This window comes from Aethalodelphis obliquidens, unplaced genomic scaffold (assembly GCF_003676395.1).
Source record: "Aethalodelphis obliquidens isolate GAN/ISIS:26980383/991018 unplaced genomic scaffold, ASM367639v1 scaffold12, whole genome shotgun sequence".
Classification (NCBI taxonomy): domain Eukaryota; kingdom Metazoa; phylum Chordata; class Mammalia; order Artiodactyla; family Delphinidae; genus Aethalodelphis; species Aethalodelphis obliquidens.
In genome coordinates, this window is record NW_020837956.1 from 10,022,875 (window position 1) to 10,036,870 (window position 13,996).

The 13,996-nt window shown below is 43.2% G+C and overlaps 1 long non-coding RNA gene across 4 annotated transcripts in view; it reads left to right on the plus strand.

The window, feature by feature from the left end:
* The first annotated feature begins 1,514 nt into the window (after positions 1 to 1,514).
* Positions 1,515 to 13,996, plus strand: part of LOC113623809 (uncharacterized) — a 576,501-nt gene continuing 564,019 nt past the window's right edge. For 2 of the 4 annotated variants that reach the window (XR_003434080.1, XR_003434081.1), the window contains exon 1: positions 1,515 to 1,698. This is a non-coding gene — a long non-coding RNA (uncharacterized LOC113623809). The remainder of the gene's footprint in view (positions 1,699 to 13,996) is intronic. The other 2 variants (XR_003434079.1, XR_003434082.1) reach the window with 2 other exon arrangements.

Genomic DNA, 13,996 nt, shown 5'->3' on the forward strand with positions numbered 1-13,996 from the left:
GGGCTTGAGGGAGACTCAACAGAATTTGGCTTTAAATTTAGAACGTGTGACAATAGGGGAATGGTTAGATGAATTCAGGTATGAAAGACCGTGTGGTAATTAAAGAAAAATAGGGATATAGACATAAAAACATCTCTGAGATGTACTGTAAAGTGAAGGAAAGTTGTAGAATAAATTTAAACATACACTAATAAAGAGCCTTCTTCCAAATGCACATGCATGAAACTGTACCAAAAAGGTGCTTTGGGATTCCCAGAAACCAGTAAGTGCCCTGAGTCTCACAGCGTTGCTCTGAGTGTTAAATGAGATAATATACGAGTGTGCTTTGCAAAAGTTAAAGTGGGAGACACGTGTAAGGTAGAGGATATGAAACTATACTGTGCCATTCCATTCTTGCCCTTGCTACCAAACTGAATTTGGAATAAGGAAGAAAGGAGAAAACTGAGAGCTTGTTATAGGACAGACACTGTTCTCAGCCCTTCTCATGCATTGCTTGCATGCACTACAACCCTATGAAGCAGGTATTATTATCATCCCCACGTCACCTGAGGAACTAAAGAATTTTAAGGTAATTTCCACAGTCATTCAGCCAGCAAGTTGCAGTCGGAGCTTCAGAGTGCTGTCGTCAGTTGTGATAACATGTTGAAATACCTTATACCTATGTATGTTTTTACCATACGCTTCTTGCAGCAGTTTTGAGGAAGCCAAGATTTAAACCTCCAAGAATGAGTATGTGAAACTGATTCTAAACACTACTGAGTACTTACAGGCTTGTGCCAGGCAAAGGAATAACAGGAGCTAACATTTTCTGAGCATTTGCTGTGTGCAAGACACTCTTCTAAGTGCTTTACAAGTATTAATTTAATGCACACACTTTAGGTAGGAGGTACTATTACCCCAGTTTAACAGTTGAGAAAAGTGCTGCACAGAGGGTTTAAATAACTTGCCCAATGCAAAGATGTTTGAAATCTGGTCTCCACCCTCAGATCAATATGGGAGTAATAAATAATAAAACAGTGCAGTAAATGCTGCAATGTTATATTTACAAAGTTCTAAAGGCGCTCAGACAGGACCAATCCCTGCAAGGAGAAGATGTGACATTTTGTGTGGGATCCTGGAAGGTGGAAGTGAGCGAGATTAGAGCAGGGGTGACTGCACGTGGAAGGCCCTGGGACTGAATCAGTGAGGCCCCCAATCTAAAGTCCTGGGTCAGAACCGAGTCGGGTGCCTATTGCAGCGCCGGCAAAGAAACGTGGCACCCGCTGTTTGAGGCTACTCTCCTGCAGATTCCCACCCCAGAAAACAGCACATCCCTGCGGGGGCGGGGCTCAGCTTCTGCTTCAGGCTCCTGCCGCAAGCAGCCCCGCCTCACCTTGGACCACGTGATCGGCAAGGGGCAAACTGCGCTCCTGATAGGCTGAAATGGTAAGGGACCGTCTTGGAACGTAGAGCGATGATTGGTGGATAGGATAAACATGTAAGGGGGCTATCAGGATTGGTTGCCGCCTTCTCCGCCGTGGGAGGGCCGGGCAGAGACGCTTCTCGTAGAGAATTTTTCGGGTTAAAATGTCTGGAGCCTTCTATTCTCGCTACAGACTCCTGTGGAGACTTCCCGCCAGGTGTGCGTCACTTTACATCTTTGGAAACCAGCTGTCTCTTAAGAAAATTATCCAGTCGTTCTCCACAGCTGTTCCCGCGGTGAGCGCTGCTCCGTCAGCGGAGCTTCTGATTGGCTGCTGTGGGATGGGGCGGGCTAGACAGGAGCCCGGCTTCCCGGCGTTCTCTCCAGTCCAGGGAGGACAGCGCTCCCAGGTGGTTTTCTGGCGCTATTGTCACCCGAAGTCCGCGCTTGGCTTGCTTGGCTCCCACAGCCAAAGCTTTTTGACCTAGAAAGAGAAAGACCTAGACTCGAACAGATAACCAGCTATGCTGGGTGAGAGTGTGGACTCTCAGGGCTGACTGCCTGTGCTCGGCTTCAGCGTTACACTTTAGTCAGTTTCCTTTCTTTCTTGCCTGGGTGTCATCTATAAAATAGGTATAATAATAATACCTACCTCAGGGGATTGCTGTGAAGTTTCAATTAATATGCTTAAGGTTCCCACAGTGCCAGGCACATAATAGGTGCATAATAGCTGGTGGAGATCTGTGAAAGAGTTATGTGGAGTTTGAAAGACCAGCCATTATTTCCCAGATTACTCTCTTTCTCTGTCTCTATCTCTGTCTGTGTCTCTCTCAGTTTCCACATCTGTAAATGGGACTAACAGCAGCACCTGCTTAATGAAATTGTGGATTAATTAAGATAATACTGGAAAAAATACCCAATATATAGTAGTCGGTAAATGTTGGCTTCTATTATGATTATCATTTAAATGTTACGATTACTGTTTCCATTCTTCCTCCCCCAGGCAAAAGGTCACTTCAGCCCGAGTTGGCCCCTCCGAAAGAGGAATAGTAGTTTACTTTGCCTGGAATTAAGAGTCTATAAATCTATGACATTCAAATGTTTGAAGACCAGACTTGGAAAATCGGTACACCCCTGTCCTGCCCATCATTTCCCTCACTATTTTAGGCACTGTCTTCTTAAGCCCCAGTTGATACCTGAGAAGAGCATAACATTATAATCATTAACTCCTGGGTGCAGGATTTGTTTATTGGACTATCTTTTACGTTGACCCTAGTGTTGAACAGTATTTTGAGGGCAGGGACCACAGAATGACATGTGCTGATGGCGTAAGATAAGGTGTCAGGGGTCTGAAGGACCTAAGTCAACATATGCTCTAGGGTGAGCCTGTGATTGGGACCAGGGATGGTGAAGTGTGTGGTGGTGGTTGGGTGCAGGGCAGCCTGGAATCCTTGTGAGTCATGGGAAGAGCACTGGACTCAAACTCCGAGATTTGAACTCTGGATACAACTTAATCTCTCTGGCTGTGACTTTGGACGAGGCACTTATATTTTCTGAGGATGAGTTTCGTAGTTAGTAAGATAAAAATGTATTCTCTTGATTGGTGCCTGGCACATAACAAGCAATCTATAAATACTAGTAATTGTTGTGGTTATTATTGTTATTAATTCATCTTCAAAAATATGTTGAGGATTATGGGAAAACACAGTCTATTAAGTTTTTATATACCAAGAATCATGGGTACCCGAGATCACCCAATGAGCAGTTGGGACTTTGGCCAGGGTAGTCCACTTTTCCTTTTCCAATTTCTACTTGTTATCTCCTCTCTTGTCTCTATTAAAAAAATCTATCTAGCAGGGGAAGTCACATAAGTGACCCAGTTTAATGAGGTCGTCATAATTCCTTGGATGCCTCCCTCCCCTGCTGTAAATCTGACCAGCTCCCATCATCTGCCCCAGATACCCCCTTCCCTTTTGGCCTATAAGATGGGGCTCTAGTTAGAGCTTAGGCCCTGTGCATGGTGACCTCCATGTACCTTGGCAGCCCCAGGACCCTGGAGGTCTTCTTGGGGTGAATGGCTTAGTAATGGGAAGCCCGAAGTTTGCGGTGGTACTGCTGGGAGCAGGTGTGATGGGGGTGGGTGGGTAGGACAGTTGACATCCTCTCCAGTCATCCTATTCTGCTCACTCTGGGGTGCTATATCTCTCCCATTCTGAAGATGTATGTAGAGCTATTTCTCAGTTAAAAATAAAATAGAGGAAAAATCTGGGGCTTTTGTGTTGGGCACAAAATTACATTTGAATCTAGTCCTTCACTGTGTGATCTCAGAGGAGTTGCTTATTTTCATAGTTTTCTTATTTATACAGTGAGAGATAATTGGAATACTACTAGCAGCAAAAAGGAATGAAGTATTGACAAATGGAGTAACATGGATGAATCTCAAGGTAATCATGCTGAGTGTAAGATGGCAGACAAAGAGTATACACTGTCTGGTCTTATTTATATAAAATTCTAGAAAATGCACACTAGTCTATAGCATCAGAAAGCAGCCCAGTGGTTGTCTGGGGACAGTGAACTGGAAACGGGTGGAGGGAGGATTACAAAGGGCACAAGGAAGCTTATGGAGATGGTGGTTTCACAGGTGTATACATATATCAAAACCTATTACATTGCATACTTTAACTAAGTGCAGTTTATTGTATGTCAGTTCCTCAATAAGCTTATCAGAATGGGGATAATAAAACCTACTCATAAATAGTTGTGATGTTTTAATGAAGAAAACATGCTAAAATGCCAGGAATTGCTAAAGCAATCAATAAAGGGCATTTTTATTCTCCCCCATTTTCACATATTTTAAAGAACAATATCAAAGCATTAGCTTTAGCGTCATATATTTATCTGACAAGGCCTATAAATGGGCACCAACACTTCAAGTAATACAGGGTACATTTTTTTCCTGCTGTTTTGGGGGTCATGGGTATATATATTATATAAGGATTAAATGAGACAATCATGAGAGGAACTTTGAGCAGTGCTGAGCATGTAGTAAACACTCAATATGTTTTGGGTTTTTTTGACTACTATTAATCATTATTACAGACTTGATGGATGGCACAGAGTGAGTGATCAGTAAATAATGGTGTAATTACAGTTATTTTGTTGCTGTATTGGACAGACAGGAAAGACTTGCTGAAAGATCAAGGAAGTTAATTTCAAAAAAGGGTTTGCCTTTCCTGAGACTCCTTGATGGGGTTAGATTTTTGTATTTGGTGACAAATCGTGACATGTACCATCTGGAAGAAATTTGGTTAATGCCCTTTTCAGGAATATAATAACTCATCATGACTGTTAATAAGATAATATTGCAAGTTTTTGATGTATTCACAGTGATCGGTGAGTTCAGGTGGGAATAAATGGTCCCTGGTCCTAACAAAGTGGTACTAAAATTTGGGAGACATATCTTAGTGTCAGACATAAGCAGCTCCTGAGAAACTTGTCAAAATGCAGATTTGTGAGGCCTACCCATAAAGATTCTGACTCGGTGATTGTAGGATGGGCTAGGAAGTTGGATTTTATTATGCATACCCAGTTGATTTTGATACAGGTATGCTGTAGACCATACTCCGTGAAGCACTCTCTAAGACATTTGAGACCTTGGACAGCGGTGATGCTAGCTCAAGATTTTCAGGACGCAGGACAGCTCCCAGCATCTCCAGCCCCGTACACAGTGGGAAATGAACTTCAATTCTCTATGGCAGCGGTCCCCAACCTTTTTGGCACCAGGGACCAGTTTCGTGGGAGACAATGTTCCCACGGACCGGGGGCGGGGGTGGTTCAGGTGGTAATGCGAGCGACGGGGAGCGGCAGACGAAGCTTTACTCGCTTGACCGCTGCTCACCTCCTGCTGTGTGGCCTGGTTCCTAACAGGCCGTGGGCCAGTACTGGCCCGTGGCCTGGGGGTTGAGGACCCCTGCTCTATGGGGCTTGCCCATTTTCCTAGAGAATTAAAAAGCCCAGGTCTCTAAAGACTGCACTTTGGGAAACGAAAAGTTCTGGTTCCTGGTAGCAAATAAGGAGAAGGGGTACCTGGTACACCCTGTAGTAGAAAATATTGTAAGTCCAGGGTGCTTAACTTGGGAACTTTGGGGCAGTTGGGGTACGGGTCCTCTCCAGAGGATCTGAGACCTTCCTGAGCTTGTATGCAAAATTGTGAGGAGGATTGTGGACATATATTTTAGTGGGTGGGGAAATGAACATGGTTTCCATTTGAGGATGGAAATATTCTGGATCAATGAATATTTGTACTTTTATGTACAATTTATGTACTTTGATAGACCTCTTAAAATTTGTGTGGGTGACTAGAGAATTTTATTTAAGTTCCTCCTGGTTATTCAAGTACCTAACAACTATCTCTATCACTTCAGCTATGACAACATCAATAAAAACAAGCATACGATCAATCCCTGAAGGCATCCAACTCTGACATTTCAAGTCATAACTTGAAGTACTCTCAAGTGTTGTGATGGAGGTCCATTAAAGTGGGTACAGAATTGGATAGATCTCATCTTGGCTAATCTGGAAACTTTACATTACTAAAATACTGTCTTATTATAGGCCACGGTTAATGTGGGAAATGAGGTTGTTGGGTGACGAAGGAGTTTTTTTTCTATGTATCATTTGATCTTTAAGTGTTCTTATCCTTGATGGGTTTACAAGTAGACAAGTCAGTGGTTATGGAGTGTTGAGTTAGCTAATATTTGCAGCAGGTCAGACTATTTCTATAGACAAGGTGATGGCTATTAACAAAATTTCACTTAAAATACATTCCCAAAGGCAACCTTTAATAGTAAGCAAACCACCCCACATTCATCATCTGTGGCCTGTCTGATGGTAGTCTGTAGCTTAATATTCTAATACATATAATATATGTAAAGAGAAAGTCATTCTCTCAAAGGTATAGCTGATTTGAATGATGTGTCCTGAAAGCTGTTTTTTGACTAGGAGAAGACTCTCTTGAGTCAGGGCCAATAAAACTTGAGCCACTCCCGTGGTAGAGAGGAGGGAGTGGAGCTATTAGTATGCTTCAGGAGACTAAGGGTATGCATTTGGGGGGCAGTTCGTGTCCATGACCCTGACCTTTTTCTTTCTGTGAGGAATAATGAGACAGAAATGATTGACTCAAGGCTCTTAGCAACTCAGCAAACCTTCTGAACTATCTGTGCTAATTTCAGAGTAGAGATAACCCAGATAGTTTCTTTTCTTGGCTTCTGTGACACCAGCTTCTCTTGTTTGATTCCCTCCCTCCAGTCTCCCTGGATGCTCCCTTTTAATCTCTTATCTGGCTCCACCTTCTTTGTTTGACCTCCAGGCTCTTTCCTGGGTCCTCTTCTCTAGCTACCCTGTCTTCCTGGTGGATTTCATTTAGTCCCATTATGTTAATACCATCTATATGCAGATGACTTCCAAATGTTAGTCTCCAGTCTTGACCTTTCCTTGAGCTGCAGGCTCAAAAATAAAACTGCCTACTTGATGTCAGACTGCCTCCCTGACTTGGAGGTCTGATAGGCATTTTAAATGTCATGGGCCCAAGCAGAACTCTTTATTCTCATCTTTTCCCTCTCCCTATACTGTTCTTCTCCCGATCTCTTCTTGGAAAATAGCATCACCTTTTCCTACTTTTTAAGATAAAAATCTGGGGGTGGTTCCATTCTTTTCCTCACTTGTCCCATCCAGTTAATCAGTTCTATCTCCAAGATACGTCTCCAGTATATTCACTTCTTTCCATTTCTATAACTATCACGTTCAGGTTAAACAATCAACATCTCTCATCTGGACTTAAAAAAATTATTTATTTTTGGCTGCGTTGGGTCTTCATTGCTGTGTGCAGGCTTTCTCTAGTTGTGGCAAGTGGGGGCTACTCTTTGTTGTGGTGCGTGGGCTTCTCATTGCGGTGGCTTCTCTTATTGCAGAGCACGGGTTCTAGACGTGTAGGCTCCAGTAGTTGTGGCACACGGGCTCAGTAGTTGTGGCTCGCGGGCTCTAGAGTGCAGGCTCAGTAGTTGTGGCACATGGCTTAGTTGCTCCACGGCATGTGGGATCTTCCCGGACCGGGGAGCAAACCCGTGTCCCCTGCATTAGGCAGGTGGATTCTTGACAACTGTGCCACCAGGGAAGCCCTAGACTTTTAATGGCCTTTTAACTAGTCTCTCAGCTTCCATTTTTGTTCTACTCTAATCCTTTCTCCAAACAGCAGCCAAAATAAATGATAAATGGAATCATATCACCTCCCTTCTTAATACTCACCAATGACTTCTCATTGAATTTAGTATAAAATTCAGACTTCTTTCTTTCCATTGACATTATGACCCTCCATTATACCATCATGTCCATCTCCCTAACTCACCTCTTTCTACTCTCTCTTGCTTTCTCTGCTCCAGCCATGTCGCCTTCTTTCAATTCCTTAAATAAACCAAGTTTATCCCTACCTCAAAGCTTTCGCACTTATTTCTTCTTCCTGGAACGTTCATATTCAAGAACTTCACATGGCTGCCTCCTTCTCAGTATCCAGGCTTAAGCTCCAATGTTATTTTCACAGAGAGAACATTTATTCATGACAGAGAAATCATTCACTTATTTCTCCTTCAGTCACTATCTCTCTTGTCTCCTGGCTTCATTTTCGTAGTATTTATCATGTACTGGGTACAAATTTTATATGTCACATATTCAAACAAGCAAAAGAAGTGGTAATTTACTTGTTTTTATTAATAATTTTAGTAAGCTAACTACTGTCACAGACAGCCTTAAATTTTAGTGGCTTGACACAATAAGGTTGGTTTCTTGTGCATGGCACAGTCCCCTGTAGGGTGGTAGATTATGGGAGTGGAGACTGGGAAAGGGGTGTCTGATCTACTTCATGTCCACTCTGATCTCTTCTGAGTGGTTGGAGACTTCTGTCTCTGCTGCCATCAGTCACTGAGGTTGTCATGCTACTCTGTCATCTAGTCGGTCCATGCCGGTCATCCAGCATCCTTATGGTCCAAGGCAAGTTGCCTCTTCTGGTCCACTGGTACTCTCTTAGACAACTCTACCCTTACTGGGATTACGGAAAACCTTTTGATGCTCTCCTGTACCATTCTGTGCTGAAGGAGCCTGGTGGGACAGGGGGAGGTCATGGTTGGAGGACAGTTCTATTGGGTTTTCTTTCTGCCTGAATATGCCAGCCTCCATTCTGCTCTGCTGGGAACAGTCCCTGCTGTGTGAGATATTTTGTGAGGTTTTAAGAAATTCTCTGCTCTCATTCCTGAACCTATGTAGGGGGCTCTATCAACACCCAACTGAAATTTCTTTTCTGAGAGGGAAGAAGGGGCCCTATCTTAGTGACCATCACCAACCATTTTCTCTCCTGCTTTTATCTACTAATTTTGAAGCTCTTTCCCTCAACTCAAAAAGGTCTTTGATCTCCTCTCTGAGTGGTGAGAAGACATCTCAACTCTTTTCCTTCCAAACTGCGTTTATGGGTAAACTGTGTGCCCTCTTCTTCCAGGCTTTGTCTTCTTGATGTTCGAAGCCAAGCTTTTTGAAACGAAACAGAACAAGGCAAAATAAAGCGAAGTGTTTCATCTTCAAACACCTTGATTTTCAATACTATTGTCTCTTCTATGGATAAAAAAATCTATGTACATACTCAAAGCCACTGAGAACAGTGCCAATAGAAAGGGACCACTGCTTCTTAAAGGGCATGAAGAAGTGAAGTGTGGGGTGAGATGGGGTTGGCTGTGGCAATGAGAAACCTCAGTAAAGGTCTCAAAATATTACTCCTCCACCATGTCTTGTTGTGTGTGAGCTCTCTCCCCCAACAGAAAATAATCTCCATGAGAGCAAAGACCTTGACAATCTTTTTTACTTATACATTCCTGGAGCCTAAAACAGTAAAAATTGTACTGTACAAAGTAAATAATTGCTAATTAAGCAATTTACAATGATTAACTGATATTTGCTAAATGAATGGAAGAAAGACTTTGGCATTTTTCTCAGCCTTGGTTTAAGCTAGGACTTTGGTCTGCCCATCTCTTCCTAATTCTGTACCCCTTAAAAATGATTTGAATGATCATGAACTACCAACTAAATTGTGTTGACATTTGAGGAGCTCTTAGAAGACCCTGTCTTTAGACTCAGTCGTATAAATACTCTATAGTCTGAATTCAAGTCCTTTTCTGAAGCACAGTTACCAGGACAGGCACCTGGATTGCTAATATGGACTTAAGAGCGTTTCTTCTAATGATAAGAACTGAAACAAAATGAGGTTTTGTTATCCAGAAATTAATATAATTTAAGAAGATAGAACTAAAATATACCCATGCTTTATTCTATAACCTATTTTCTTCACATTATTTTAACTTCTGTAGCATTAAAGTAGTTTGGGCATGCTAGTCATCTTACACAGATTAAAGCAACTTAATAAAATGCCGTTTTATATCGTTTACAGGAAGTAAGTGCTTTTCAAAATTTGGAGGGAGAAGGAAAAGAAAGGAAATCCACTTATTTTGAGGCTAAGATTTTGCTCCCTAGTCACAATCAGACCCTGATATGCGCCCCTCCCTTCTTTAACAAGGTCATCACCTAAAGTGCCTTGTATGTGCCCAGCCTTCTCAGGCCAGCTAGGTGCTGCCATTTCTCCATCACCTTGGCCATGACATTCCTTCAGCCATTCTTCTACTTTAGGGCTCAGCCTAAATTCCACCTGCTCTTTATTACCCTACCTTCTCTTCCTACCCATCAGAATCAACTGTCCTTATTCCCATAGCATGCTTTTTATACATCTATTTAGCATGTATTTCATTTTCCCTTGGGTTCGAGTGCATTCTTGAACTATGTGGTTCTCTCTTACTGGCCTGCAAGCCTCTGGGAGAGGCTCCACTCATCTCCACAGCACTCTGCACTCCACAGGTGCTCAATTGTTAATGCTGTCATTGAACCAATGCTTATGTGTCTACCATGTTAAGGCACCCTTAATATAGCTAGGTAAACGAGGCTCTCTGCTTGTGACTAAACAAAAGTCAGTTTTACATTATTATTTTCAATTAAACAGATGGGTTTTATTTCAACATTCCAAGACAGATGATTTTCTCTTTTTTTAATTCTTTAAATTTTAGATGTAGGACTTACACAGATGACTTTACTTTTTGATTATATGTCATCCCCAGATATATGAGATATGTTCGTATTTCTGCCTATTCTCACTGTTCAGAAAAGAAGCTGAATCATTCATACACGTGAACACAAAGAGACACTTCTTTCAGTTTGGCGGGAGGGGGTAGGGTTGACATTTTATATCTGTGTTCACCCTCTGCTATCTCAGTTTGAATTGCCTCATCAGGCAGAGAGTCCCTTTGGGAACATTTATTCATTGAATACGTATTTATTGAGTACCTTCTATGCATAATACCCTTCTTATTATCTGTATTCACTCTTGGCATAAACTAGCACGAACCACCCACTTTTGAAGGGATTATTAATTTCTTGCCAAAGTCAGCCATGCATTGACTGTGTTAACTTCTTAATTAAGGAATTGCCAGTTGCTCTAAAGGAGAATCCCTGAAATCTCAGTGGTTGAACCAACAGGAGTTACTCACACGAGCACAGTTCAGTACAGGTGTTTTGTGTAGATTCAGGAACCCAGGCTCTTTACATTTTGTGGTTCTGCTGTTTCTTAGGGCTTCAGAATCCTTTGCTTTCAGCTGGTAGATGGAAAAGAGAGAGGATAGAAAGCGTGTAGAATATTTTTATAGGCCAGGCCGTGAACTGTAGTGCCTCATAGCCCACAATCCATTCACATGGCCCCACAGAGGCAAGGGGGAGCGTGCTAGAGAATTTAGTCTCTGAGCGGCTGCTTCCTTGCAACAATGCTAGCCCTATGGACTGGAGCATCAGTTTTCAATCTCTGCTGCTATCTAGGCCAAACAGTGAAGCCAATGAGGTCTGTCTTCTCATGTTTCTGTTCCTTTTGCCTCCCTCCATGATCCTCCCTTCACTTTCTCCCTAGCCCTATAGGTGCCCAGTCATCTGTCCTTCATCAGAAACTGCTCTTAGGAAGGAAGTGATGGTTATACTGAAGTCTCAGTGACAGATGAGGCTCAGTCTAGGGCTGTTTGCATTTTAACAGAAGAAAGACTCTGTTTGATATAAGTAAAAAAATATGAAGCTCTAATAAGGGAATCTGAAGGCATGTGAAGTATTTTGGGGGAACAAGAATCATGCAGTCCCTAAAATTAAACCACATGTTAGATCTAACCGTGTCTTTCTACACAACCCCCCAAACCACAAGGCTGTTACGTGTGGGATGGGTTTCTTTATTCTTTCATAGAATTTGGAAACTTTCCATAAAGACAGGCTGTTATGGGCTGAATTGTGTTCCCCCCCGCTCCCCCCCCTGCCAAATACATATGTTGAAGCTCTGATACCAGGTATTTCACAACGTGACTATTTGGAGATAGTGTCTTAAGAGGTGATTAAGTTAAAATGAGGCTGTTAGAGTGGATCCTAATCCAGTCTGACTGGTGTCCTTGTAAGAACGGGAGATTGGGACACACAGAGAGACCACAGGGCATGTGCACAGAGGGACAGCCATGTGAGGACACAGCAAGAGAGCAGCCACCTGCAAGTCAAGAAGAGAGGACTCAGAAGAAACCAAACCTGTGCCCATACCTTGGTCTTGGGCTTCCAGCCTCCAGAACTGTGAGAAATAAATTTCTGTTGTTTTCAAGCCACCCAATCTGAGGTACGTTGTTATAGCAGCCTGAGAAAACCAGTACTCAGATTCCCCCATTTTATTAAAAAAAAATTATTATATATTTTTGGCTGCGTTGGGTCTTCGTTGCTGTGCACAGGCTTTCTCTAGTTGCGGCGAGTGGGGCTACTCTTCATTGCAGTGCGCAGGCTTCCCTTTGCAGTGGCTTCTCTTGTTGCGGAGCATAGGCTCTAGGGCACGTGGGCTTCAGTAGTTGTGGCACACGGGCTCAGTAGTTGTGGCTTGTGGGCTCTAGAGCGCAGGCTCAGTAGCTGTGGCGCACGGGCTTAGTTGCTCTGTGGCATGTGGGATCTTCCCAGACCAGGGCTCGAACCCGTGTTCCCTGCATTGGCAGGCAGATTCTTAACCACGGCGCCACCAGGGAAGCGCCCCCCCACCCGGATTTTGTATATGGATCGGCGTTTTTAAGTATGATAGGGCGCTAAGAGGAGGTTTGGGAGCAAGGATCCTCAGCTGTAAAAGAATCGCAGAGGAGTGAAAGAGCTTAACAACCGAGAGTGAATGACTGCCATGTTTCCTTGAGAAGCCAAGAGTGTAATCTGTTAGATATTCTCCAGCGTTGTGAATTGGCGTGGTCAACTCTGAGTTGACGCCTCTAAAACGTGGTCAGATGAATTTGTGCTTGTCTCTATTTGTGTTCCTAAGGACTGATTTAAGTTACATGGGAGGAATGGAAGATTTCTGCAAAATGCTTTAACACATGGAAAATAAAATTTCTGGATAAATATTAGTCAAAAACTTCTTGCCCTAAACTACCCTCCAATGTCCTGCTAGCAATCCATAACTAGATGATTCAAAGGTAAGGTGGCACTGTGGTCAGCACAGTCGGTCTGAAGCCTTGGACTGCCTTTTTTTTTTCCCCCTAAGTAGGAAGAGCCTCAAGTCTTAGTTCCCTTTTGCTTCTGAAACTCAGCAATTGCCGACATATTTTTTAGCACCCAAAGCTGAGTTCAGGACTTGAAAATGCCTTAGGGCCTGCCAACACTGGGTTGGTTTTGGCCAAGTGTTTCTTCCTTCTTGCAGGCACACCAGTGGCTCTGGGGCCTTTTCCAGGAGACAGTGTTTAAGAATTCAAACCCAGTCACAAATCCCCTGTGGGTGGACAGGAGAGAGCAGCATCTGGCCTCAAGAGATAGGAAACAGAAGAAACATGGTCCTGTCAAGTTGCTTTCTACAGTGCTTTGTTAGAATTCAATTCTCTTTATCTTAAGAAGCAGTCATGAGCTGCTTAATTTGAGATTTTTGGAAAGCAAATCATCCTTTTGGCAAAGAGGGAAAAAATGTGTCAACCATCTGGCTAAATCAAAGGCATCAGCATAGGGGAGGGAGCTTGTGCACTGAAAGGGGGCAGTGTGGGTGGGGGGAGACCGAGCCCTGGACTGGGGTTCTAGTTCCCACTCTGCCACCAGCTGCTGATGTGTCCCAGCTCAATCACTTAACCTTGGGTTTTCCTCACCTGTTGTGTTAGCGTGAGTCTTGGCGGGGCTAAGCTGGGACTCTTGGGGAATGGAGTTAGGAGACTTTGCTGACGCCATGTAACTGTTTGCAAACACTTATTTGCAAAGGGCCTAGGATAAAAAGACTTCATTGCTGTCCATAGCTGGGATTCCAACATTTATAGACATGTCTGATGGATTGGTGTGTGTGCACATGTGTCTGACTGAAGTCCCATTCTAGGGGAATGAGGGAAGCCATTGAGAGAGAACTCAAGAGAAGGAAGAAGGGGTTGGGCAAGGAGATCCTGATTTTAAAATGAGATATAAGTGTCTGGGGACAGTGTGACAGCA